We start from the raw sequence: 26,764 nt of genomic DNA, 5'->3' as shown, positions 1-26,764 counted from the left end.
CAGATTGGGGGAAAAACAGCAATACTTAACTAGACTTCAGTTGGGCCTGGCAGGATGGCTCAGTGCCTAAATCCTCGCCTCACAAGCACTGGGAAAAACATACTGGCATCAGCTAATATCCCTGCTGCTCCACTTCTCATCCAGCTCCCTGCTTGTGGCCTAGGAAATCAACCCTGGGCCCCTGCACCTGTGTGGGACACCTAGAAGAAGCTCCTGGTTCCTGACTTGGGTTTGACTCAGCTCCAGCAGTTGTGGCCATTTGGAGAGTGAACCAGCAGATGAAAGATACTTTCTCTTTCTGTGAATCTGCCTTTCCAGTAAAAATAAACAAATCTTTAAAAAACAAAAAACACTGACAAGTGAAATTTAAAAATTCTCTTTGTTATTGAATTTTTCAACCATGAAAAAAAGAGCTATATAGTTGTTAAAACATGCTAAGTACAAAAACCATAGCAACCACTTAAATAACTTGCAAAAACTCTGATACTTCCTCTGAACATGGAGCAACTAGTCCTACAACCTCAATTCACACAAATTCTAGGACCTGAGATACCAGCTGCTCAGGTTTTCAGCCTACAATCCTAACACCCAGAATAAATTTAGGCAAGAATGAGGAAGTAACACTCACCTCAAGTTCATTTAGGCTTGGACCTTTGGAGTGAAGTGAAAGCTTGTAACTTCATATGCAAACGGAGGCTGTCAATCCTAAATAAAAACAAATATTTTAAAACATAATGATGTTGTCATTCCCTTAGAATGAGTTCCCACAAGTCATGGTGCCAACAAAGTAACTTACAAATGTTTATTTTGGCAAGACAAAGAGTAGTATTTCAGAATTCCTTTACTTAAAAATATTAAAGAAACAATTCTGCATAAACCTCTCCAGTCCACTATCCGCACCCCACAATTATGCTTTTCCAAGTTCCTCAAGTGGGATGCCACGAGTCTATCTACCACAGAACGATCTCCAGTCACATGCTAAGTATATCAAATTTAAAAGGGAAAACGGGTGAGGAGTGGGAACAGACAATAGGGTAAAATTAAAGATCAAAAATTTAGGGAATTATAGGCAGCATGTTCATTTGTGTGTTGTACAGGGTACTTCACAGTCTATATTAACCAATGTTGTTCAAAATCCAGCTTCTAGGCATCCAAATCTTAAAAAACAAAATCCACAAAAGCATTTCCAGATTGTGGCATCAAAATGAAGTATATTTCAAACAGAGTTCTACAGAACAGATCCCAAGCCCAATCAAGGAAGTACACAGGGACCATGCTCGGGATTACCTGTCCTGGGTCAGCCGAGTCCAGGTGCCAGAGTGACGGGAGCACCTGACCAGAAAGAGAGTGAGCTCCATCTTCACGGGCCTTTTAAAGGGGCTTGTGAGGGGAGTGGTTACACAACCATGCAATACTATCCCTTCTCATTTGATACATGAGTCACAGGGGGGCAGGAGCGAATATCTACCTGTGGTGGGTTAAAGAGTTAACTGGCACTCATTGGGATGGAACACAAGCTGGGCTTGTAGCTAAAAAGACTAATCAGACTCATCTGCGTCCAACCTTCTGGCTGAATTAGGACGTGGGGGGAAGAGGATACAGGAGAGGAGAAGGAGCCATCACTGGCTGCACTCCACAACAGTTTGATGTGGCCTGGCAGTCAGAAACTGTTCCCATCTTGGATATTGAAGAAACAGCCAGACTAAAGTTCACTTATTTTGAGTACTGTCACAAAAAGTGTACCATTGGTCTTTTTAAAACAATAAAAACATGTAACTGAAGAACACTGAAGTGAACCTCTAACTGCATAAATGCAACACAGCAGATGAAACTACAGTTTAGGAAAAACCTCAGCGCTTCACACCTGGTCCACAGGAGCTGATTGGAGAGGAGGAGTGAAGGGATGGCTCCTAAGAGCATGCTAACCAGGTCCTCACAGACTTGCTCATCCTTTCCAACTCAAACTCAGCAAATAGGAAACAAAATCCCACAGAGGTGCTAAACCAGTTCCTCCTTGTCCTCTCTCTCTGCCTGTCTTGGACTCTGCTAATGCAGGGTACTGGCTAGAAAAGATTCCCAAATTCCTACAGCCAGAAGCTGACTGCACTCCTTTACAGAGGCCTAGGGGGTCTGAACGTGAATGAGCCTTCCCTGGCACAGCAGCATCATTTGCAAGCACTGGTATGGGGGCAAGAAAAACACTTCTGACCTTGAGCAAGTCACTCAACCTTGTTGACCATTAACAACCACCCCGACCCTACTCCCCAACAAAGAATAAAAGAATCTAATTCCCTAAGCTCAAGGATCTAGGGTTGTGTGTGTGTGTGTGTGTGTGTGTGTGTGTGTGTGTGTGTGTGTAAAAAGATTACAATTACAATTAACTTTGAAAACCCCAGTTACTCTGCAATCATTCCAATTCTGAACCCTGCCATCCTCTGTTTCTTATACAAGGAATTCAATGATGTGTTTTTTCATTTCATGTTTGAATAACACTTCCTAAACTATAATAAACTCATAGATAGATAAAACTTTAAAACTGGGGCTCCTTTTCTCGTCCCAGGGAAGAATTCTTCGGGTGGCAGCGGTGAGTGCAGACACCATCCTGAGGGGAAAAAGCTGCAGCTCAGCCTTCCACCGAAGCCTGGCCTGGGGGGATAGGCCAGCGCGTCCACCAGCTCGTGGTGCATACAAACACCACCCTGTACCCCACCAACACATACCAGCATTATGAGAGGAATGAAGGATGGAAGGACGGAAGGACGGAAGGAAGGAAGGAAGGAAGGAAGGAAGGAAGGAAGGAAGGAAGGAACGAAGGAACGAAGGCCACCAGCCCCGAGGACAGAAGTGGAACAGGCCTTGCAAGACAGCATGAACCCCAGGCACCTGTGCCCACTATACCCAGAGACCACACTGAGTGCCAGGCATCAGCCTTCCCTCTCGTCCCTGCACCAAGGACTCCAGCCCTCCCAGACAACACAAAGGACTAAGACACTGCCTGCCCTCGTGGCACCCACACCAAGGGCAAAGCCACCACCTGCACTTCCCTATCCCAAGCAGAGGACCAAGCCACAACCTGCACTCCTGGAACCCGTGCCTAGGGCCAAGCCACATCATGCCTTTCATGAACCGCGCCAATGACCAAGATGTCACCAGCCCTCCCAGACAACACACAAAGGGCCAAGGCACAGCATGCCCTCCAGGAACACTCACCAAGTACCAAGCCACCGCCTGCCTCCTGTACCCTGCACCTTGGGAAAAGCCCTAGGTGCAGGACAAGCCACTGCCTGCCCTCCTAGACCCCGTGCAGATGGCCAAGCCGCAACCTCCCCCCCTGCACCCCTACTGATTGCCAAGCTGCCGCTTCCCCAGCTGGACCCGCACCCAAGGACAAGGCACCACCTGCACTCCTGGACACATGCTAGGGCCAAGCCACCGCCTCCCCTTCCCGGAACCCTGTACCTTGGGGATCTTACCTTATAGATGTCCAGGGGGTCTGTGGACTCCTCCCAGCGAGGCCCAAAGACCAGACACTCTGGGGGTGGCACCAACTCCACCTCTTGCACAGCCAGCGCCACGTCCACCATGGCGCCCACCGCAAGGCCCTCCCCTGGCGGGGTGCAGGTGGACAGCACGGGCGACGTGGGCTAGCTGGAGTCCATGAGCCCTATCACGTCCACTCATGGGGCCCGCAGCACATCTTCCAGTAGAACTGTTCCCCACGGAGAGTCCAGCGATGTGTCCTCTTCCTCTGCTGCTTCTTTCCTGAGGGTGCAGGGCTGCAGCTCCTCACAGGAAGTGACCGTGTGGCCAATCCCTCCGTGTCAGCACCACGCAGGATTCCTCCACCATCGGGGACCCTTTTCTTCCTCCTCCTGGACTCCATGGCGGCTATGCTTGCTCTCCTTGTCCGGGTGAGTTCTCCTGGATGGGGACTGGGGCTCCTTGCAGCGCTGGGACCTGGGGGTGCAAGAGAGGAGAGAAGCACGTGCTTCTCCAGCAGGGAGGATGGTGGAGGGCTTCAGGGGGCAGAGGTGATGCTTCTGGAGAGGAGGGCTCCCCCTCACCACCACCAGCACCACCTCCCCTGCTCTCCTGATGCTGTAGGGTACTTGCATAGCTACGATGAAGACCCTAAGTGTTTCCCAGCATCCTTCCCATCCCCAGCAAAAATAAGCACAAAAATAAATACTGCAGAACCAGGAATTTACGGAATACTGCAGAGCTCTTGGGCATCTGGCAGTGATGCCGCCCCTGCCTGATAAAAAGCTACACTGCGGCAGACAGCGCAACAACACTGGTGCTCCCATTCTCTAGCTTTCTCCAGTTTCCAGTGCTGGGGCGTGGCCACCTGCCAAAGTCTCTAGAAAACACCAGATGTGCCCTCAGCCGCAGAGAGAACAGTATGGATGGAACCATTTGCATTGACTCTCAGACCCTTTCCTGGTGAACTGAGCCTTCTGCCCTTTTTATTTTTTAAAAAAGATTTATTTATCTTTATTGCAAAGTAAGACATATAGAGATGAGACAGAGAGGAAGATCTTCCGTCAGCCGATTCACTCCCCAAGTGATCACAATGGCCGGAGCTGAGCCAATCCGAAACCTGGAGCTTCTGCACCTCCCACATGGGTCCCAGGATCCCAAGGTTTTGAGCCGTCCTTGACTGCTTTCCCAGGCAACAAGCAGGGGGCTGGATGGGAAGTGGGGCTGCTGGGATTAGAGCCAGCATCCATATGGGATCCCGGCATGTTCAAGATGAGGACTTTACCTGATAGGCCACTGTTTTAGAGAGAGAGATGTTTTAGGAGGCAGTACATTCCCAATGTTCTGGGCCTTTGAGTCACTCCGTGGACACTGTGTTTGTGTGTACTCGATAGAGCTGCACCTCTCCATTGACCACATCAAAGACATCATCGGGATACTGCAGGACTTCACCCACTTGCTGGAGCACGGGATAATGGTGGCAACGATCTCAAAGCTCAAGATGGACCTCAACTTTGACAGCCTCTCCAGCAACCAGATTCACTGGGTCCTGTTTGGCTTCCAGAGTACAGTAAGTGCTGGCACCTGACCCTAGCACACATGTGATATCACAAGACGCAGGTCCTATCTTCTCCCAGGGTACCATCAGCTTCTTCTGTGTCCAAGCCTGAGCCCCAAGGCAGCAGTTCCTCCTACTCAGTAACTCACAAGGAAAGGCAGGTGTGCACTGGGCCCCGCAGAGCAGAAATGGGAATCAACATGGGACCTGAGCAGCTCAGCACTGCTCTCCCACTGGAGGTTTTGAGTCCCCAGCATGCCTTTGGGTTCATCTCAGAATAGATCAGGCAGAAATGCAGACGCAGGGGAAGCAGACTGGAGGCAGCCAGAGCCCATTAGCTCTGAGATACACTCTAAGACCAGAAATGCAGTTTTGTGATTTTTATTTGATTCTACTCTAGGTTGATAAAATGTTGAAGAAGCACTTAAAAGGGCCCCACTGGAAATTAGCAATGGACAAGATCATGTACCAGGTGGTGTGGGCTGCCATCACCACTCTCATGCCAGGTAGGGTCCTGCTGGTGTCAGAGTCAGCTCTGGGCTCGGGGAGAGCAGAAGGTGCCAGGTTTCGATGGTGCTGCTTTTTCTTTCTGACTGTGGCTCTATGCTCAGCGTGATTCAAGGGCTACTCAGAAAGCTCAGTGTCACGTGTCCTCGAGACTGGAGGCAGCTGAGTGCCCACAGACTAGGATCGTGACCTAGGAGAGAATGACTGTCTAGGCCAAGGGTCCTCCTTGGAATGGCTCCGTGCCCTCTGCCAGGTGCTAGGTGGAGAAGCTGTTGGATGCTACAGCCTAGAGGTCAGAGGAACCCGAGATGGCTCTGCTGACCTAGTAGGAGTGCTCCTGTTGGCACAGCTGGCTGTTCTGAGTATACACTGCCTCCCAGCCAGGGCTCAGCTGCTCCTTGCTTGGCTGACCCCAGGAGCCTGAGGCCTGTGCTCCCCAGAGGCACCTTTTGTAGGAATCTGTCCCAAACCTGATCTGAGGTCTGGCTGCATCTTGGTATACCTAGCTACCTAGCTTTCTTCACACCCATGTGTCATGCTGGCTGTCAGCTGGGAAGGTGACATTTGTACTGCACAGGGGCATGTGCTGGCTCCCCTGCCAGGCCCTGCAAGCTGTGGGCTGGGGGGTGGGGTCCAGTCCCCTCCCTGGCTTATTATGGTGTCATTCTAGTAACCCGTGGTTTCCTCAGTGACTTCATAGAATTCCAAAGCTGCTCTCGATCTGCCTCTGCGGGATCAGACCAGAACGTGAAGGAGATGGACAGGCTGCCAGGTGGTGGTCCTCAGGCTGATCTGATGAACGCTGCTGTTGGAGGCCATGGTGCCACATCTGCCCCAGTGGGCCAGCTGCATCCGAGTGTCCAGTTCAACCACGTCCCAGAGGAGACCACCAAGTGAGGCTTTTGTGGCTCTTTGGTCTGTGAGCGGGGTAGTAAACCTAAGGAACTGGGCAAGGGGGTATCCATGGCTTCAGCTGCCCCAGCCTAGAAGAGAAGGGCTCCAGAGTGCCCAGGGACCTGCCACAGGGTTAGGCTTATTTGGCACTCAGCCCTGTGCAAGGGCACAAGCACTCTGACTTGCTTCCCTGTCCCTTCATCCAGAAGTGGCTGGCAGCTGTTCACCCCTTAGTTAACAAGTTGGTTGACAGATGGGTCTCATACTACCCTCCCCCCCCAGGCAGAAATTAGTGGGGTATAGTCCCAGCCAGTGGGGAACCCTGGCACTGCCATGATTCTACACACTTACCTGATTCTTGCTCCCATCCATGGAACATAGCAGGTGTTCAGTAGATGTTCATGAACAAAGCAGACACAGCACCTGCAGCCCGCAGCCACAGCAAACAGGTGGGCCTCGCTCTCAGTCGCTGGTGGCTGTGTAACAGGGGAAGGGTGTCAGGATTACACAGGAGATGGAACTATGGACCTTGAAGTTTTGTCTAATGCAGAGTCATTCATTTCTGTTGAGGAGGGTCTGTAGCCTCTGGTGGTAAGCAGTTGAGCAGCAGCCAGTGTGTTTATGCACATAGCTGACAAACATGTTCCCATACAGCCTTATGGCGCCCAACACTGCAGCTGTGGCTCTGAGGCAGAGTGGCGTGCCTGAAGGTAACCCGTCTGGCCCTGTGGCAGAACCAAAAGCTTTTTCTTCCACGTGGGTACAGGTGCAAACTGGAACCAACTCCCCTGCCAGTGAGGAAAGAGGTAGCATGGGACAGGCTACAGGCTTGGTAAGGGAGGGTTTTTGCAGCCTCTCCCCACCCAGTGACCCCCGGGGTGCTCACCAGGGTAGTGACTACTTGGAGAACCTCAACCACTGAAAGCTTACTTCTGCGCACTCCTTTCTCCACCATGCATTAAAGAACCCGCCACTGGGAACAAAGGCCACGTGGCAGCCTGAGCTGACCTGAGGAGCATCAGCCTGTGCCACAGCCCTGCCTTTCCTGGCTCAGGGAGCCCAACTGTGTGGCTCTGAGGGATGGCATCACTACTCTGAGCCAGAGGTGCTGGAAGGCGTTCGGGCCGTGCATTGTCCTGCGGGAGGCCCCTTGGGCTAGCTCCACAGACTTGACAGTTCAGGGGGCCCACTGTGCACACTCCTCTCGGCTTACTGGGTTAGCTCTGAACACTCAACAGCTCCAAACTGTTGGAATCCACCGAGGCCGCTGTAAGTAGCAAAGGGCCTTTGCTGGGGCAGCCAGCCAAGGGCAGAACTGTCTCTGGCCCAGCTACAGAGCCTGGGAAATCCAGTTCTCTAGCGAGGATATTCTCTTTGGATCTTGCCAGCATCTCACCAGGTCCTTCCTGAAAAACATCTGGATCTTCTCCAAAGGAACATGACTCCCTGCCCCTCCCCCTTTTAATACCATCACCTTAGCAGTGCTCTGGGGAGGCACAAATTCAAGGCCATGATAAAAGCATGCTCTGCACCTCAGAAGGAAACCTGACGGGGCAGGTGTCCTGCAGTCAGGCCACGCTCTATCCTCTAACCTGGAGCCCACACTTAGGCATGCTAATACCACTCTAGGTTGCACCATTGGTGAGTTCAAGCTGTAGGCTGCTTGGAAAATGGCGTGTTTTCTCCCTCTTTTCCTTCCAACCAGACTTTTGGAACACCTAATTCAGAGAGAAAGAGACTACCAGAGCTTCCTCCAGCAAACTCTGGAGCAAAAAACTCAAGAGCTATATCAGCTGCAGCTCAGCACGCATGGTGAGTCCCATCCCATCGGAGACCATCATGTGAGCATAGTTAAGATCTGGCCAAAATCTTATTCTCAGATTAAGATTCTGGGCAGCCTTGAAGAAACAACTGGTCATGTCTATCCAGAACTTGTCATTGTAATGGGAAGCAGCCAGGGCTGCTCTGAGGCACTTGGAAGGGTTGGCTTACCCAAAGGAGGCTTAACAACAGTTTCGGGTGAAGGGAAGTGTGTGTGACCTCACTTCATAGCCCTGTGTACCTAAAGGCAGCACTTCACTGACTCAATTCTACCCGAGTCTGGTCTGAAGTTACAGCTACTTCTTTGCCATACAGAATTGAGTAGCTCTAATATAATCTTCTTCATGTGAAATCTATCTCGTTATTTGAGTTGCCTTCCAGAGCTATTCAAGCATTAGAGAAAAAGCATTTTCAACAAGGCAGAAGCACTCTGAATGGATAGTGAAGCTGCACATAGTAAGAGCACTTGTGTAGTCCCTAGTAGTGCAAGGCTGGGTCAGTTCATCATTTCCCATCATCTTTGACTTCTGGTCTTATTGTATCTACCTACTTACTTTGGAAGCATTGGATTTCACACACTAATGCACAAACATTTTCACTTTATCACAGCTCCTGCCAAGGATCCTGGGCTCTCTCAAGGTCAGAGGACACAAATGAGTCTGTTAGACTGGTTGAAGCTACAAGGAGCTGACGCAGGCATCATTGAAAAGGTACCTTCTAAGCGAGGGTACTGACACATGGTAGGGTAAAGACTGAAATATCTGTATGGGTCAGGTTGATACACCAGCCTACTTGTGAGTGCTGTGTATTTGTTATCACCAAACAATGCTGACCACCATAAGCCAGTCTATGTAAAAGCTAAGGCTGTGGGCCTGTCTAGCACGGCTATATCCTAGTATCTGTCAGAATGTTGGATCAGGGATGGGTCACATTAGGCAGGACCATGACACTAACCAGCACATGACATAACCAAGTCTGGGAGTAGATTCTGTGGGGGATGTGTGGGCCCAACCCTTTGGAAATACAAGTCCCACTGCTTAGCTCAATAGTTGGGGTGTTATGGGCTGAGTTAGGTGTGACCACGGAACCTGTCATCACTGATGGGTAAAGGGACCAAAAAAGGTCTGGACAGGTCAAGGCAGCAACACCGAATGTGCATCCTAAAACCGGGTGTGAGATGGAGCAGGCTGCAATGTTCACCAGCTCATACAAGGCCAAGATGGAAGGGCAGTCTATGCTGGGCACTGACTAATACCCGCAGGCATGTATGAGATCTGGGACTGGGAGTGGGTCAAGTGGAGGAACTTGGGGAAGCTCCTCTAATGGGTCATAACTCTCACTGATGATCACGTGGTCCAGGCCTGGGGGTTGGGCAAGCTGGGCAAAGTAGCTCCAATGACTGGCTAATGTGTGGCTTGGTTATGGAAGGGGGCGTTATGGACTGGGCAGGGCTGAGCAAACCTTTCCTCACCAGCAACAACAGAAGTCAGGCAGGAGCACAGGTCATGCTGAGCTAGATTTTGCAAGAGCCAGGGATGCTAGGCTACAGCATCAAAGGCAATGACCTAGACAAGTGAGGGGTTATGCCAAGCTGGGTCAGAGCAACCGCTGGCATGTACACAATCTATGGCTGGGAACAGGCCTGGTTGGGAAGCTAAGAGGACACCCAGGCTGGGTTGAGGCTCCCATTGATGTGTGCCAGAGCCAGAGTGGGGGCTAAGTTCTGGTCTGGATATGGCTGCAGTGTCCCTTGGCACAAGTGTGGACTGGGACTGGGCATGCTGAGACAGCCTAACCTCAAGCACTAAATAACTGGTGCTCTGGAGGACCAGGGTAGATATAGGATGGACTAGACTAGGTCTCTGCCCCTACTGAACCATGTATGAGCTGTGTCTGGGTATAAATGAGCTTTGGCTTGGCTGAAACATCCAACAGTAAGAACCAGAATGGGTTGAGAGCCAGTCGAAAAAGGCCATTGGAAGAGGTTCTGATGGAGGAGCTTGGGAAACTCCTCTGTCAGGACAGAGTCCCTGCAGCTAAGTGCAAGAACCACAATAGGGAGCAACGCAGACCAGGCCAAAGAAAGGTACTCACTGGCATACATTTGGAATAGGTCGGGGGCAGACAAGGCTGAACCAGTTCACATCACCCACTGGCGAATCCAAGCACCAGAACAGAGTGTGGGTCGGGCCAGGTTCGGTTGCAACATATACCAATACACTTTATGACTGGGACTGGGTGCCTGCTGGGCTGGGCTACACTGCAAGCCCCACCAACAGGAGCTAGAATTGGGGTGGGTCAGGCTGTGCCAGGCTACAGTACCCAATGCAAATGCTAAGGTGAGGCAGGCCATGTCAGACTAGGTCACAGCACCCAACTAGCACACGTGAGAAACAGTGAGGGAGGAGACAAAATGGTAGGAGGAATGTGGAGGGCTCCCTTGCTGGACCATCACTCCCACTGGAGAGCATGAGTTGGGATGTGGGCAGACCAGACCAGGCAGGGCTACAACACCTGTGGTTCTCATGTGGGCTAGATCAGGGAAAACCAGGCTGGGCTGACTGGTAAGCATAAATCTGAGAGGGTGAGGGTTGGTTGGGCTTTGCTGCAGCAGCAGCTGGCAGAGGCTGGCACAGGGACTGATTCTGTCAAGTCAAAATGCAGAGTCAAACTCCACTTGGAGAGTGTATGATCCTGGAGTGAGAGTGGCCCAGTTGGGAAATAGTGGGCACCTCCCTCTTGGTTATCACTCCCATTAGACAGCATGAAAAGCAGGACTGGGGCAGGAATGGCTAAGCAGAGAGTGGCACCCGCCAGCACATGTGTGTGGGCTGGATAGTGGGGCTGGTTGGAGTGAACTTGGCTTCAATGCCCACTGACATGTGTGAGGTCTGAATGGGATGTGGGTCAGCTTGGACAAGCCCGCTGCACATACTGGCAAGCACAGGAACCAGGGCAGGGGGAGAGCACGGTGCGGGTTATTGTGGGTTGCTCCGACTAGGCTGAAGCTCCCACTGATTTGTGTGAAGGTTGAGTGTATAATGGGCAGAATCAGGCTGGACTGCAATATCCATTACTTTGCATGGAATACAGAGCTGGAAACAGAACTTACCCAGTAATTGCAACCACCAGCAAATGTATAAGCTGATTGGGGTGACAGACTGTGCCAGACCCTGCAGTGCCATGAATACACAAGTCAGATATCATCTCAGAAAAAGTATCTCTGGGGATCACTCCAACTGAACTGCTGATCTCAGAATGCCAACCATGAAGAGAAGTGCAGGTCCCATGGTCTGATCATGCAGTGCAAGCGTCAAGGCTCAGCCTCCTCAGAGGCTCAGATGGAGCAGTGGACAGCATATCCAGGTGCACATGAAAGATATGGCAGTCCATCGGAACCTGCAGAGGACACCTGGTACTACAACAAAGCATGGAGGACAGAACAAATCAATCAAATACCCCAGCCATGTGTTGGCAGTGAAAATTGGGCAAATGGAGACACTAAGGTGGACTATTTCAGCCAGTGGATTCTGGAGTGATTTCATCGTGCTTGGAATGGCAAGATTTGCAGCAATTCAGAACTGTTGAACTATCAAGACTGCTTGAGCAGTGCCCTTGGAGCAGCGCCCACATTGGGCACCTTGGCATGGGGTGGGAGGCTGGATGGGGCTCCTGCCTTTATTTTTCTCCTTACTCTAGATGCAGGAAAAAAAAATGCAGAAACAGTGGTCTTACCCAATTTCCTGTAGCCCTCGGCCCTTTGTGCCCTAATCAACCATGTAAAGATTATCAAGATATAATAATAATTTTAAAAAGAAGGTACCTTCATTGCCAAAAGCTTGCTCCTGCTCTGCGGCTCACAAGTGCTCTTATGTGGCTGCTCTTTGTTTCAGATCGTTGAGGAAGGCTACTTGCTGTCTGCAATTCCTAGTGACATCACTAAGGAGGATCTGAGCCATCACCACCTCACACGGTAAGAGTCACAGGATGCCCCCCTTGCACAGGGACTGCGCCTTTGAGGCTTACAAAGCGCTGGCCAAGTTCCCTCCCTTTGTTGCCAGGGAGGCAAGGAAGGACGTGAAGGCAGACAGGCCACGGCCTGCATGTCATCTTTATGCAGTAACTCAAAGAAACAAAGGGCTAGGACCAGTCTGCTAAACCACTAGTTGTGACATCTTCTCTACTTGTAATTCAGTCTCAATGTGCCCAGGCCCCTGCTACCCACATGAGAAGGCTGCAGAGAGTTCTCTGGCCAGGGCCTGCTCTTGTGGAAACTTGGGGAGTGAAGCAATCCTTTGTGTCTGTATTTTATTTTTAAAGCTTTGAAGAGCTTTTTAAAAAATTCTGAAAGCAAGGGATAGATCTTGCACCCATTGGCTCATTCCCCAAATACCTAAAAAGGCCAGGGCAGGAATTCCATTGCAGTCTCCCCTGGGGTGGCAGCCTCCCTCATTGTGCAACACAGTATCCACCTTTAACATATTGGTGGTCTTCCACAAGCTTTTCTCAGGACTTTGCCAAAAGGCTTCTGCTGGTCTCTTTCTTTCCTAGGGGTGGCCTCCTCTGCCAGTTCTGGAATGCCCTCTCCTGGGATGGAAGCAGGCTTGGTGGGCCTCGCTAAACCAACCAGTAAGCCCATGGTGACATCGGATTTGTCTGTTATGTGCACACAATACATTAGCAAGATCTTACCATTGTAAAAAAGCAACAGAACCATCATGCCTTGGTTTTGGCAACCTTTATATACATAGATTCAGTGCCCTGGAAAAGGAGTCACCATGCATGCTATAGCACTGGGTGGTAAAGGATAGGTGTTTAAAAATAATAGCCTGGGAGTCGCTGTTTTTGCTCACACATAGGAGTCAGTCTAACACTTAACAATGTGCCTTGTAGCCGATGTGAATGGACAGACGAATTAAACTGTCAGATGGCTGTTAATTTCATTTGCATGTGGAGTTGTCTTCCTTCCCCTCTGCTGCTTACACTGTTCGCCTCAGGACCAGGACAACTGACAAACAGGCTGGGCTACTGTGAGTATACCTGCGAGGGCACAAGTCTCCCCTTCCCACGATGGCAGGGGAGCAGCATGCCCACAAGGCATTGTTCCTTTGACTGACTAGAGAGGATTTGCTGGAAGTGTAAAATAGCGGGGAATGGTTAATGTCTGCATTGCCCCATAGTCACGCTACACAACAATACACAAGCTGCATGCAACCACTCTCCCTTTAATCTACATACCATGTTGTGTCACTGAAAGCTCACAGGGATTTTCATTCCTCAAAGTTGAGAACATGCAGGGGGTCTCCACACCACTGCTGATGGCACAAGCCTCCCTTTGCTGTCTCTGGCCTCTTGTTAACCGACTTATTTAAACTTGATGCACTGACTGGCCCCGTGAACTTCAAAAGGGGGATTGCTGCTGTAGATGTGGTAGCCTAATTCCTCCAGAGGAGGCTCAGGGTCAGCTGTATCAAAGTGCGTGTTGTCCTCAATTTCCTTCCTCACCTTTACATCAATTACATCGTGCTGGAAAGGTCTGTGCTGGGGCCTGGCCCTGTTGACATGCTGTCCATGTCATTTTACCAAACTGCCCCTGGGTTCTGTTTTAGGGACCCATCCTAATGGAGCTGCAGACTTACTGTTATCACAGACACAGTATGAGTGATCCTGGAGTGAGGCATGCTCAGGGAAACGGAGAGGGTGTTCCAGCTTAGGTGGGCTTTGCATGCTACCGCAGTAGAGCAGTCCAACGTTGGCTTTTAAATCCACGCACCAGTTTGCTTCACTTGCCAAATTGGTGTGTTGACATTAAGTGTTAGTCTGAAAGCAATGCCACCTAAGAAATTGCTTCTAACACGGAAAGCATTGTGGAAATTCCTCCACTATAGAGTAATAAAAGCAAGCTTTAAGTCACTTGGTTCCATAAAGAAATGAGACGGGTGTAGCAGTATAGAGTAGTGGCTCTGGGGGCACTGAGCAAATGGCAGAAAGTCCTTCCGAAGGTGGTCAGGATTTGGGAACGCTCTAGGAGATACAAAGCAAAGTTAACTGGCACATGGGGACTTCTGAAATCCAAATAGGTCAATCCAAAAACCCAGGCTATACTGGGACAATGGGGGAAATGTCTGATCTGCCACCTCCAGTATGATAACAGTGGAAGTGAACAAGCCTCCTGTAGAGTGAACTCTATGGGAGAATGCACTGTGGACATTGTTGGGTACCATGGGGAAAGGCTCTAACAGTGTCACAGTGGAGAGCCTGGAATCCCCAGGTATGCTGGCACTGCTGCTTTGGAGTGGGAAGGGAGAAAAAGAGAGCAGGTGTGTCTTCCTGCTGATGCCTCAATCTATGAGGGCCATTGTTCACCACGCAGTTCCATGGCCCCTATGCATGTCTTACATCCACAGCAGATGCAGGCATGAACTTGACCCCTGCAGGAGTCATGGAAACTGCCAGCGTAGTTTGACATTGAAGCCTATAGCTCTACCGCTGCTTGGGTCTCTCAGAACAAAGTCTGCTATTGCCTTGAGGACCTAAGGAGAGACTTGAAAGCAACAGTTGGATATGCTGCAAAGCCAAAAAGTTTGAAATCTAGGCAGGTTTCTGTCTAATTTTCAGGCACCACAGTAAAATCCCAAGGCTCCTGTCATCTCGGATATATTTGTATTTTGCTAAGCTGTCTGCCTCTGTTTCCCTCTCACCATTTACCACACATGAAAATGGATTCCGGAAATCAGAAGTAAGAGTGACCCCATCATGCCTAAACTGGACTTTGTGCACACTGTAACTTGCAATTGCTGGGTCAGGTCTGTCTCAAGTCCGGTCTTCTATGCACACTAACGGGTATTGCAGTCCAGCCTGATCCTGCCCACCACACCCTCAGTCCCCACGCAAACCAGTGGGAGTTGCAGCCTAGTCTGAGCAACCCACAAAAGCCCCATCAGACCTGCCTCATTCCCTGGTTCCCCATGCTTACCAGTATGTACAACCAACTGGTCCTGTCAGTCCCACAGCCCAATCAGTTCTCATATGAGTCAATGGGTGTTGAAGCCCAGTTTAATCGAACCCACCCCACTCTCCAGCCCACAACTGTGCTGCTGGATGCTACTCTGTCTAGCCATGCCTGTCCCAGTCCTGGTTTTCATTCTTACCAGTCTGCATTACAAGCCAAGAGGAAGGTGCCCACTGTTTCCCTACTCCCAGATCTTGCATTCTCCAGGTGGTACTGCAGTTTAACTTCACAGACATGTCCTTCCATGCCAGGATCTGCTCACTGATACTGTGGCAAAGCCCAATAAACCCTCGTCCCATCCGGTTTGTGCTTGCACCAATAGGTATAGTCTACACAGCCTGGCTTGTCTCTGATCCAGTTTACATTCAGGCCAAAAGGTATTGTAACCCTGTCTGGCCTGGTCTGCTGTCAATCCCAGCTCTCATGCTCACCAGTGGGAATAGTGGTCCATCAGGGGATCTCCCTGCAGTCCCCCATCAGTTCACCTACTCTCCCCCAGGTCTCATGTGCTGGTTGAGTACTGTGGCCTAGTCTGTTATGTATTGCCTGCCTCACCTCGGCATTTGCCAGTGAGTGCTACAGCCTGGCCTGGCCTTGTCCACCCCCACTTCCAGCTCACACTGGTGGGGACTACAGCCTAGCCAGACCAGCCAGCCCCCAATCCCAGCCTTAGTGTGAACTGGCTGGTATTGCAGCCCAAACAGTGACACACAACTCATTCTGGCTCTCAGATTTGCCAGTGGCTGATATGAACTGGCCCAAAGGTAAGCCCATAGGTACTGTAACCTGGTCTGGGCTATTCTCTTTCTTGCTTCTTGCACTCCCCTGCAGGGACTGTGACCCAATAGGAGAGTTCCCCAATCTTCTCCATCAAAACCTCTCCTAATACCAGAACTTACAAACACCACTGGGTCCATGGGCCAGCCCTACTTATTGCACCTCCTGTCCTCATAGGAACAGTGGCCTTTCCTGAATGGCCCTCATTCATTCTGGTTCTTATTGTTGGGTGCTGCAGCCCAGCCTAGCCTAATCTGAACCCAGACATAGACCACACATAGCTCAGCAAGGATGGAGATCTGGCCCAACCCATCCTACACCCATCCTGTTTCTCACCAGCTCCGATAGGTGCTGGAATCCAGCCCAGTATTGCATACGCCAAAACCAGTCCACACCCATACAGAGGCATTATTTGTAGGGTTTATAGGGTGGTGAAAATTCTCTTCATTTCTGTTTGTTTTGGAAGTTCTTTCTTTGGACTTTCTCTATAAATGAGAGCTTTGCTGGTATAATGTTCTGGGTTGGCAATTTCTTTCTTTCAGTTCATGAATTATGCCTCTCCATTTCTCTTAGACTGTAAGGTTTCTGATGAGAATTCAACTGAAAGCTTGGTTGGAAATCCTCTGAAAGTAACATGTCTTCCTTTCTGCACATTTCAGTCTTTGTTTTACTGGAGAAAGATGACTATAATCTATCAGAGTTTTATATGATTACTCGACTTGAATACCCATTTCATTCTTCATAGTAGGGAAAGCGTTCATTATTATTTTGCTAAAGAGGTTTTCAAACTCATTCTTTCCACACCTTCAAGAACTCCTAATGCATGCATGTTAGGCCATTTGAAAGTACCCCATAGGTCTTGAGCACTATTTTTGATTTCTCTTATTTCTTCCCCCCCTGCAGTTGCAACTGCAGGGTCAATTCTGACTCAAGTCTTGTCTTCTACACAAACTAATTGGTGTTGGAGCACAGTCTAATCCTGCCCATCACATTCAGGCCTCACGCAAACCAGTGGGAGCTGCAACCTAGTCAGAGTGACTCACAATAACCCCACCAGTCCTGCCCCATCCACTCATTCCTGTGCCTGCCAGTATGTACAGCAGACTGGTCCAGGTCCAGGCTATGACACATCCCATTCAGGTCTCATGCATGTCAATGGACATTGAAGCCCAGTTAAACCCAACCAGCCCCACTATCCAGCCCACACAAGTGCCGGTGGGTACCACTCTGTCTAGCCATGTCTGCCCCAGCCCTGGTTCTCATGATCACCATCGGAGCAGCATCCCAGAGAGGGAAACACCAACTACTTTCCTACTGGGCCCACACCCACTCCCAGATCATGCACTCTCCAGGAGTTTTGCAGTCTGACTTGACACAATTAGCCCCTAGTGCCAGCCTCTGCCAGCTGATGCTGCAACAGAGCCCAACCAACACTCACCAACTCTGGTTTATGCTTGCACCAGTAGGAACAATCAGCCCAGCCTGGCTTTTCCCTCATCTAGCTCACATGAGGGCGGCAGATTTGGTAGCCCTGCCTGGTCTGATCATGCTCTCCAGCAAGAGCGGTGGTCCAGCAGAGTAGCATTCCACATTCTCCCTACCAGCTTTGTCCCCTGTCCCCCATTTCTCATGTGTGCTATTTGAATGCTACGGCTCAGTATGGCATGGCCTGCCTCACCTTGGCATTTGGCAGTAGCTGTTGTAGCCTGGCCCACCCCAATTCCAGTTCCCACTGGCAGGGTTTGCAGCCTAGCCCAGTCCAGCCGGTACCCAGTCCTAGCCCTTATGCATACTGGTATGTGTTGCAACTGAACCCAGTCCCACCCACACTCTATTCCAGTGCTCCAATTCACCAGTGGGTGATGTGAACTGGTTCAGTCTTGTCTGCCTCTAATGTATGCCGGTGGGTACCTTTCCCTGCCTGCTCTGTGCTGCTCCCTATCATGGTTCATGCCCTTACTTGCAGGAACTCTGTTCTGACAGAGGAGCTTCCTAGGCTCCTCCATCAGAAGCTCTCCCAGTGCCAGATCTCGCACACACCAGTGGGTCCATGGGCCAGCCCTGCTTAGTCCACCTCCTGTCCTAGCATGAACAGTGGCCTTTCTTGACTGGTCTTCACCTCATCCTGGTTCTTACTGTTGGATGTTTTAGCCCAGCCAAGGCTCGTCCTCACTCAGACACGACTCACACATGGCTCAGTAGGGGCAGAGACCTAGCCTAGTCCATCCTACTCCTACTCTGGTCTTCCAGAGCATCAGTTGGTGCTCGAGTCTAGCCCAGCTCAGTGCAACAAGCCCCAGTCCACACTTGGGCCAAGGACACTGCAGCCATATCCAGACCAGAACTTAGCCCCCACTCCGGCTCTGGCACACACCAATGGGAGCCTCAACCCAGCATGGGTGTCCTCTTAGCTTCCCAACAAGGCCTGTTCCCAGGCATAGATTGCGCTCATGTAAGCTGTTGCTCTGACCCATCTTGGCATAGCCTCTCATCTGTCTTGGCCTTTGCCTTAGATGCTGTAGCCTGGCATCCCTGGATCACGCAAATGAGTTGAGATAAGAGTCTAGCTTGGCAGCGTGGCATGACCTGTGCTCCTGCCTGACTTCTGTTCTTGCTGGTGAGCAAAGGCTTGCTCGGCTCTGCCCAGACCACCCCTTTCCATAACCAATCCACACACTAGCCAACAGTTGGAGCTACTTTGCCAGCTTGCCCGACCCCATGTCTGGACCATGTGATCATCAGTGAAGAGTTACCACCCACTAGGAGGGTTCCTCAGGTTCTCCCACTCAGCCCACTTCAGAATTGATACAGCCTCCTCAATCAGATTAGAAGGATTTTCACAATTTCTTCTCCAACTCATCTCAAAGAAAAGATATTATCGCTTAAAGCTTCAAACACTACACAAATGGCCTCCCATTACCAGTCAACTCTTCTCCAACAGTCAATGAAACCAAAACCCTTGGGGGGTCATCTACAGACAAAAGGCAATCCCTATCAAAATTTCAGAATTTGTTATTTGGTAGAAATTCAAACATCCTTCTAAACTTCACATGGAAACATAAATGGCTGGGAAATTCGAAAAAAAAAAAAAAGAACTTCTACTATCAGATACCATAGTTTCTTTAAAGCTACAGTACTCAATTAAAAAAAAATGTATTGTACCTAAGCTGATAACTGTATGGAAACAGGTTGAATACAAACCAAAATTGAAATGTCTATGAAGAAGTCACAGCATGTAGTTAAGAAACCACATCTTCCCCATCAACATACTATTAATCAATGTCATGTCGATTGATGCCATGAGGTTGTAAATGGCTATTGAGGGCATGTCAGGGCCTTTAATCATTTGGGATGAAGCTTAGTTGGACTTACCTTCAGACCAGAGATGGTCTCACCAAGAAATCGTTGAACCCACTAGGATAATAAGACACTGAACTTTATGCTTGGTAAATATTTCCAATGAAAGAACCACAACTGAATTTGAACTGTGGCAATGCAACAAGGTGGAGAAATCCACCATGGGGAAAGGGTTCAGGGAGGGGTTGGGGGAATCCCAGTGCAAATAACACTGTGTCACATAATGCAATACAATTAATAAAAAAAATAATAATAAACATTTTCTGTGCATTACAAAAAAATAAAAAAAAAGAAAGAAAGAAAGAAAGCTACAGTACTCAAAGCAGTGTGCTACTGAGATTTGCAAAGAAACATAGAGTAGAACCAGACACAGACAGAGTAGGTATTCCAAGACCACCAATGGAGGTTTGAAATAGAAGATACAGTTGTTTTCTGCAAAAGTTTGATTTATACATTAGGTACAGTATGAGATTACAATGAAATGGAATAATCACAATAACATACTATGCTAAGAGTTAGGTGAATATACCCATTGATCTTATTTTAATTTCACTTTTCCTATGAGAGAAAACACTTTATGACTTCTCTTGAGCATATTCAAATGGCTAACATTACTACTGTTGTATTTTGAGGGTCTGATGTGATGGTTCAGTAGCTAAATCCTCACTTTGCATGCGTCAGGAGCCCATGTGGGCACCAGTTTGTGTCCCATTTGCTTCACTTCCCATCCAGCTCCCTGTTTGCGACCTGACAAAGCCTTGGGACCTGCACTCATGTGGGAGACCCAGTGAGGCTCCTGCCTCTTGGCCTTGCATCACTTCAGCTGCAGCCATTGTGGCCACTTAGGAAGTGAACCCCCAAACAAAAGACGTCCCTCTGTGTCTCCACTACTCTGCCTTTCCTATAAAAATAAAAATCCTAAAAAAAAAGAGGAAAAGCATATCTAGTTATACCAGCATTGGAATGCAATGAGAGCCAGTCCGATAATTAAGATGGATATTAAACAGGGGCAAAAGCATAAATCCCATTCCAGACAGGACGAAGGGCCACACAAGTAAGATTTCATCACAGTATTCAGAATACCATACAACTAAAAACTTCCGAACCGCTTCATACTAAAATTTTCCATGCAATATTTTAATGCAATTGGCTGTAGGTAATCAAAACCACAGAGCAATGTATGAAACCATGGGCTGATTTAGGATTGGGGATAGGGGAAGACCATTGCAATCCAATATGACAAACCAGGTCAGAAATAACACTGTACATTAATGCTCAACTGATTCTCAATACAGGTAGCCTAGCTAAATCAGTTGAACAAAACCATTTCAAACAAACACTGCTCATCACAACTGAATATTCATAAGTCCTCCGTCCCAAATAACCTGCGTATGCACCTCATATGTTATACACACACAAAAATAAACAGTTCAAGATGCACCATGAACCTCAATGTAAAAGCCAATAGTTACAACCCCACTTGTGAGACCCACATCCCACACGCCAGTGCCTGAGTTCAAGTCCCAGCGCCATTCCTAACTCAGCTTCCTGCCTGGCAGACAACAGATGACTGTGTAAGTACCTGAATCCCTCCCACAGACAAGAGAAATCTGGATTGAGTTCCTGGTTTTACCCTGGCTGGGAGTGAACCAGCACATGGAAGCTTTCTCGCCTTCTCTCTTTCAATTAAAATGAAAAGAAGGGAAAAAGTGAACTCAAAAGGAAATGATCTGTAACAAAAGCCAAAACCACAGAACTTACACATGGAGAAAAAAAAATGACTACAGCCACAGATAAGGAAAATACTTCCTAAATGATACTAAAACCGAAACTAAAATCCATCAAAGGAAAACAGGAATCTGCAAACCATTCTTCAAGCAGATACTATCAGAAAAATGAAACCATCAATTACAGATGAGAATAAAGTTTTTGTAAATCGTGTGTCTAAGGACTTGCATTTAGTATAACAAACTCTTACGAGTATACAAAGCCATCCCAACAAACACTCCACTGAGGAAGATACACAAAGGGCTAAGGAACAGAAAACCATGCAAATCATCAGTAGCCTTTAGGAAAATGCAAATGAAAACTACAAGGAAATACCAGTACACACCTAATAAAATGGCCAGAACCAAAACAAGAGACAACACGTGTTTGCCAGGACATGGAAAAACTGCAAGCCTCTACATTACTGGGGGAATGTAAAAAGGTTTAACCACTTTGAAAAACATTGACAGTTTTTTAAAATAAATATAAATGTAATACAACACCTAGCAATTTCACTCTTTATTAAGAGAAATGAACACATATGTCCAACCGAAACGTTATACATAAACAGGCATATTATTTTTTTTGTTTTGTTTTGTTTTGTTTTTTTAAAGATTTATTTTTATTATTTTTTCATTGGAAAGGCGGATATACAGAGAGGAGAGACAGAGAGGAAGATCTTCCGTCCGATGATTCACTCCCCAAGTGAGCGCAACGGGCCGATGCTATGCCGATCCGAAGCCAGGAGCCTCTTCCGGGTCTCCCACGTGGGTGCAGGTTCCCAAAGCTTTGGGCCGTCCTCGACTGCTTTCCCAGGCCACAGGCAGGGAGCTGGAAGGGAAGCGGGGCTGCTGGGATTAGAACCGGCGCCCATATGGGATCCCGGGCGTGCTAGGCGAGGACCTTTAACCACTTGCGCCACCGCGCCGGGCCCGAAACAGGCATATTATTATTCCTAACGTCCAAAAGCTGCAACAATCCACTGTTCAACTAGTAAACAAGTCAAAAGGTACATAAACCCAATGGAGTATTTTCACCAATAAAAACAAATGAAGTGGGGCCCAGCACAGTAGTCTAGTGGTTAAATCCTCAATTGGCATGCTCCGGGATCCCATATGGGCACCATTCAGGCCCTAGCTGCTCCAGCTTCCCATCCAGCTCCCTGCTTGTGGCCCAAAGCCTTGGGACCCTACACTCACGTGCGAGTCCCAGAAGCTGCTCCTGGCTCCTGGCTTCAGGCTGCCTCAGCTCTGGCCATTGCAGCCACTTGGGGAGTGAACCAGTAGATGTAAGATCTTTTTCTGTCTCTCTAAACTTGCCTTTCCAATAAAAAAAAATTTTTTAAATATTCTCCCCCAAAAGTTTTATTTTTATTGGAAAGGCAGATTTACAGAGAGAAAGATTGTTTCATCCATTACTTCACCCCTCAAGTGGCCACAACAGCCGCAGCTGAGCTGCCAGAAAGCAGGAGTTCCTTCCTGGTCTCCCATGGGTTGTGGGTACCAAGGCTTTGAGTCGTCCTCCAATGCATTCCCAGGCCACAGGCACGGAGTTGGAAAGGAAGTGGAGCAGCCGGGATACAAACCACAGCCCAAATGGGATCCTGGCACATGCAAAGTGGGGATTTTGGCTAACAGGCTACCACACCAGGCCCAATTTATCCACTTCTAAGAAAAATGTTACAACTCACCATAATACTGACACCAGACTGGAACAGCTCATATGGGCAGAGAATTCTTTCATAGTGCGACTTCAAAAGAGACCCAGTTCCTTTCCTGGCAGATTTCCCAGTGCCTATCCACTTTAGACCACTTCTTTTCTTTTATGAACATTTTCAAATCTCCTTTGCTGCCAACAATCTGAGTTTTTAAAAAGTAAAAATTAGTATTTAAGTAGAGGCAAGCATTCTCTGTTGAATACATAAACTACTCTGTGGGCTGGGATTTTAGATTTCAACAAATAAATGACAACAGTGACATCTGTAATATTTACAGGCAAACAACAAAATCAAAAATTAAATTAAAAACAATTTAAAAATTAAAGCTTCTTTGTTGTTGTTAAGATTTATTTACTGGACCCAACATGGTGGCTTAGTGCCTAACGTCCTCACCTTGAACAAGCTGTGATGCCACAGGGGTGCATTTTCATGGCCTGGCAGCCTCGCTTCCCACCCAGCTCCCTGACTGTGGCCTGGGAAAGCAGTTGAGAATGGCCCAAAACCTTGGGATCTTGCACCCATGTGGGAGACCTGGAAGAGGCTCAAGGCTCCTGGCTCCTGGCTTCAGATCGCGCAGTACCACGCTTTCCAATTCACTTGGGGAGTGAATCATCAGACAGAAAATATTTCTCTCTTCTCCTCTGTGCATATTTGACTTTACAATAAAAATAAATACATCTAAAAAAAAAAAAGGATTTCTTTATTTTTGGAGCCAGTGCAATAGCATAGTCGCTAAAGTGCTAGACTTGCATACACCAGGATTCTATATGAGCACTGGGTTCATATCGCAGCTGCTCCACATCCCATCCAGCTCCCTGCCTGTGTCCTGGGAAAGCAGTCAAAGATGGCCCACACCCTTGGGACCCTGCACCCATGTGGGAGATCTTTAAGAATCTTCCTCCTGGCTTCAGAATGTCTCAATTCCAGCCGTTTTAGCCACTTGCGGAGTGAACCAGCAGACAGAAGATCTTTCTCTCTGTCTCTCCTTCCCGCTGTATATCTGACTTGAATAATACTTGAATAACACTTCCTAAACTATAATAAACACATAGATACATAGATAAAACTTCAAAACTGGGGCTCCTTTTCTCGTCCCAGGGAAGAATTGTTCAGGTAGCAGCGGTGGGGGGACAGGCCAGCACGTACACCAGCTCGCGCTGCATACAAACACCACCCTGTAGCCCACCAACACATACCAGCATTACGAGAGGAACGAAGGAAAGAAAGGAGAAAGGGAGGAAGGGAGGAAGGGAGGAAGGGAGGAAGGAAAAGAAAGGAAGGAAGACCAACAGCCCCGAGGACAGAAGTGGAGCAGGCCTTGCAAGACAGCATGAACCCGAGGCACCTGTGCCCACTATACCCAGAGACCACACTGAGTGCCAGGCATCAGCCTTCCCTCTCGTCCCTGCACCAAGGACTCCAGCCCTCCCAGACAACACAAAGGACTAAGACACTGCCTGCCCTCGTGGCACCCACACCAAGGGCAAAGCCACCACCTGCACTTCCCCATCCCAAACAGAGGACCAAGTCACAACCTGCGCTCCTGGAACCCGTGCCTAGGGCCAAGTCACATCATGCCTTTCATGGACCGCGTCCAACCAAGCTGCCACCAGCCCTCCCAAACAATGCACAAAGGGTCAAGACACGGCCTGCGCTCTGCTGGACCCTGCACCTTGGGACAAGACACCACCTGCCCACCTGGACCCTGCACCTTGGGACAAGACACCGCCTGCCCTCCTAAACCCTGCACGAAGGCAAGCGGTCACCTCCCCTCTTGCACTCACGCCATGGCCAAGCTACTGCTTACCTTTGGGACCTCAAGAACATGGCAAGCTGCCAGCTGCCCTTAACGACACCAATGGAGGCCCAAGGCGCGGCCTGCGCTCACAGACACTGCCGAGGATCTAGAGACCAACTGCCCTCAAGGACCCCACGCCAATGACCACGCCACTAGAGGCCTTCCCAGACCCCATGCCGAGGGCCAAGCCGAGGCCAGCCCTGCTGGACCATGCACAGAAAGCAAACCGCCACCTCCCCACCCGGACGGACCCCGTGCTGATGGCTAAGCCGATGCCTAACCTTCCAACACCTTGCTGAGGACCAAGCGCCCGCTTGGCTTCCAGGAACCCACACTCAGGGCTAAGCCGCGGCCCATCCTCGTAAACGCCGCACCAAGGCAAGCGGACACCTTCCCCACCGCCTCCCCACCCCCAGTGCAGGCCTGCTGAAGGCCAAGCCGCTGCTTCCCCAGCTGGACCCGCACCCAAGGACAAACCACCACCTCCCCAGCTGGACTCACATCCAAGGACAAGCCGCCGCCTCCCCTTCCCGGAACCCTGTACCTCGGGGGGTCTTACCTTGTAGATGTCCAGTGGGTCTGTGGACTCCTCCAGCGACGTCCAAAAACCAGGCACTATGGCGGCGGCACCAACTCCACCTAGTGCTTAGCCAGCCCCACGTCCACCATGGCGGCCACCGCAAGGCCCTCCCCCGGCAGGGTGCAGATGGACAGCACGTGGGACGTGGGCTAGCTGGAGTCCATGAGCCCCGTCACATCCACTCACGGGGCCCGCAGCGCGTCTTCCAGCAAGAGAACTGTTCCCCATGGAGAGTCCAGCGAAGTCCTCTTCCTCCTCTGCTTCTTCGCCAACTGAGGGTGCGGGGCCGCAGCTCCTCACAGGAAGTGACCGTGCGGCCAATCCCTCCGCGTCAGCACCATGCAGTATTCCTCCGCCAAAGGGGACCTTTTCTTCCTCCTCCTGGACCCTATGGCGGCTATGCCTGCTCTTCTTGCCCCGGTAAGTTCTGCAGGACTGGGCCTGGGGCTCCTTGCAGAGATGGGGCCTGGGGCTCCTTGCAGAGCTATGGCCTGGGGCTTCTTGCAGAGCTGGGGCCTGGGGCTCCTTGCAGAGATGGGGCCTGGGGCTTCTTGCAGAGCTGGGGCCTGGGGCTCCTTGCAGAGCTGGGGCCTGGGGCTCCTTGCAGAGCTGGGGCCTGGGGCTCCTTGCAGAGCTGGGGCCTGGGGCTCCTTGCAGAGATGGGGCCTGGGGCTCCTTGCAGAGATGGGGCCTGGGGCTCCTTGCAGAGCTGGGGCCTGGGGCTTCTTGCAGAGCTGGCCCCTCCTGTTTGTTCTTGATCTGGGATGATCCTGGCACTTGTGTTGGTCGCTTGGGGGCTTCAGCCTTGGTCTCTGTGGTCAGTGCCACCCTGGCTGCCTCTCTCAGCCCTGGACATTCCCAGGTCATATCCATGTCTGCCTAGTCTGTCACTCATGGTTTCAGCAGCACCTGAAGTCAGGGAGGTTACACATGCAACTTCAAGCTGGGTTGTTTCTCCTCCATTTTTTCTTCCTCTGCCCTAATTGGTAATTGGGTAACTGTTGGTTTTTTGGTCTGAATACAAAGAAGTCATGTCTGGTTTATCCCAATTCTTCAGATGAGTAGGGAGACTTCTTGGAAACAGAAGCAAGGAATTGTACTCCTTTTCCTTTCTTGGTGGAAGAGCAAGGAATTCCTTGCATTTCTGATCAGACTTCCCTTTAGTTTTTGTGGCAGAGCCTTCTGCTGTGCTTCTGTGGCTTCCACCAAGGTGCTTGTTACAGTGCGGGTCACTACCCTCCCGGTACTGTGAATACTGGAAGAGGGGCTGAAGCGTGTTCCCTGGTGGATGCAGAGCCACAGAACTGCCTCATCAAGCAGTGCTACACTTTCTTGCCCCACCCACAGTCCATGGGGTGATAAACCATGAAGCCACACAGGCCAGTCGCCTTGTTCCTTTTGCCTCTCCCAGGGCTGTGTATAACATCAACCCACCAGCACTGGCAGTTCTCTGATTTCTCTGTTGATGCCCCTGACTGCTCAAGTGCACCTCTGGA

The 26,764-nt window shown here is 49.7% G+C and overlaps 2 long non-coding RNA genes across 2 annotated transcripts; one reads left to right on the top strand and one right to left on the bottom strand.

Annotated features, from left to right (window-relative positions):
- The first annotated feature begins 8,883 nt into the window (after positions 1-8,883).
- LOC121160167 lies at positions 8,884-12,951 on the top strand. The gene is made up of 3 exons (XR_005884508.1): positions 8,884-8,970; positions 12,154-12,233; positions 12,812-12,951. It is a non-coding gene; the product is annotated as an uncharacterized LOC121160167 (long non-coding RNA).
- Positions 11,981-20,239, bottom strand: LOC121160168. Its single transcript, XR_005884509.1, has 3 exons — positions 19,778-20,239; positions 12,196-12,199; positions 11,981-11,990 (listed from the first exon to the last, which is right to left on the bottom strand). It is a non-coding gene; the product is annotated as an uncharacterized LOC121160168 (long non-coding RNA).
- Positions 20,240-26,764: the final 6,525 nt, after the last annotated feature.

The sequence above is a fragment of the Ochotona curzoniae genome, unplaced genomic scaffold, assembly GCF_017591425.1.
Source record: "Ochotona curzoniae isolate NIBS_2020 unplaced genomic scaffold, NIBS_Ocur_1.0 contig_437, whole genome shotgun sequence".
NCBI lineage: Eukaryota > Metazoa > Chordata > Mammalia > Lagomorpha > Ochotonidae > Ochotona > Ochotona curzoniae.
Note: the sequence above shows the minus strand (reverse complement) of the source record. Positions and strands in the feature narration are given on the sequence as shown.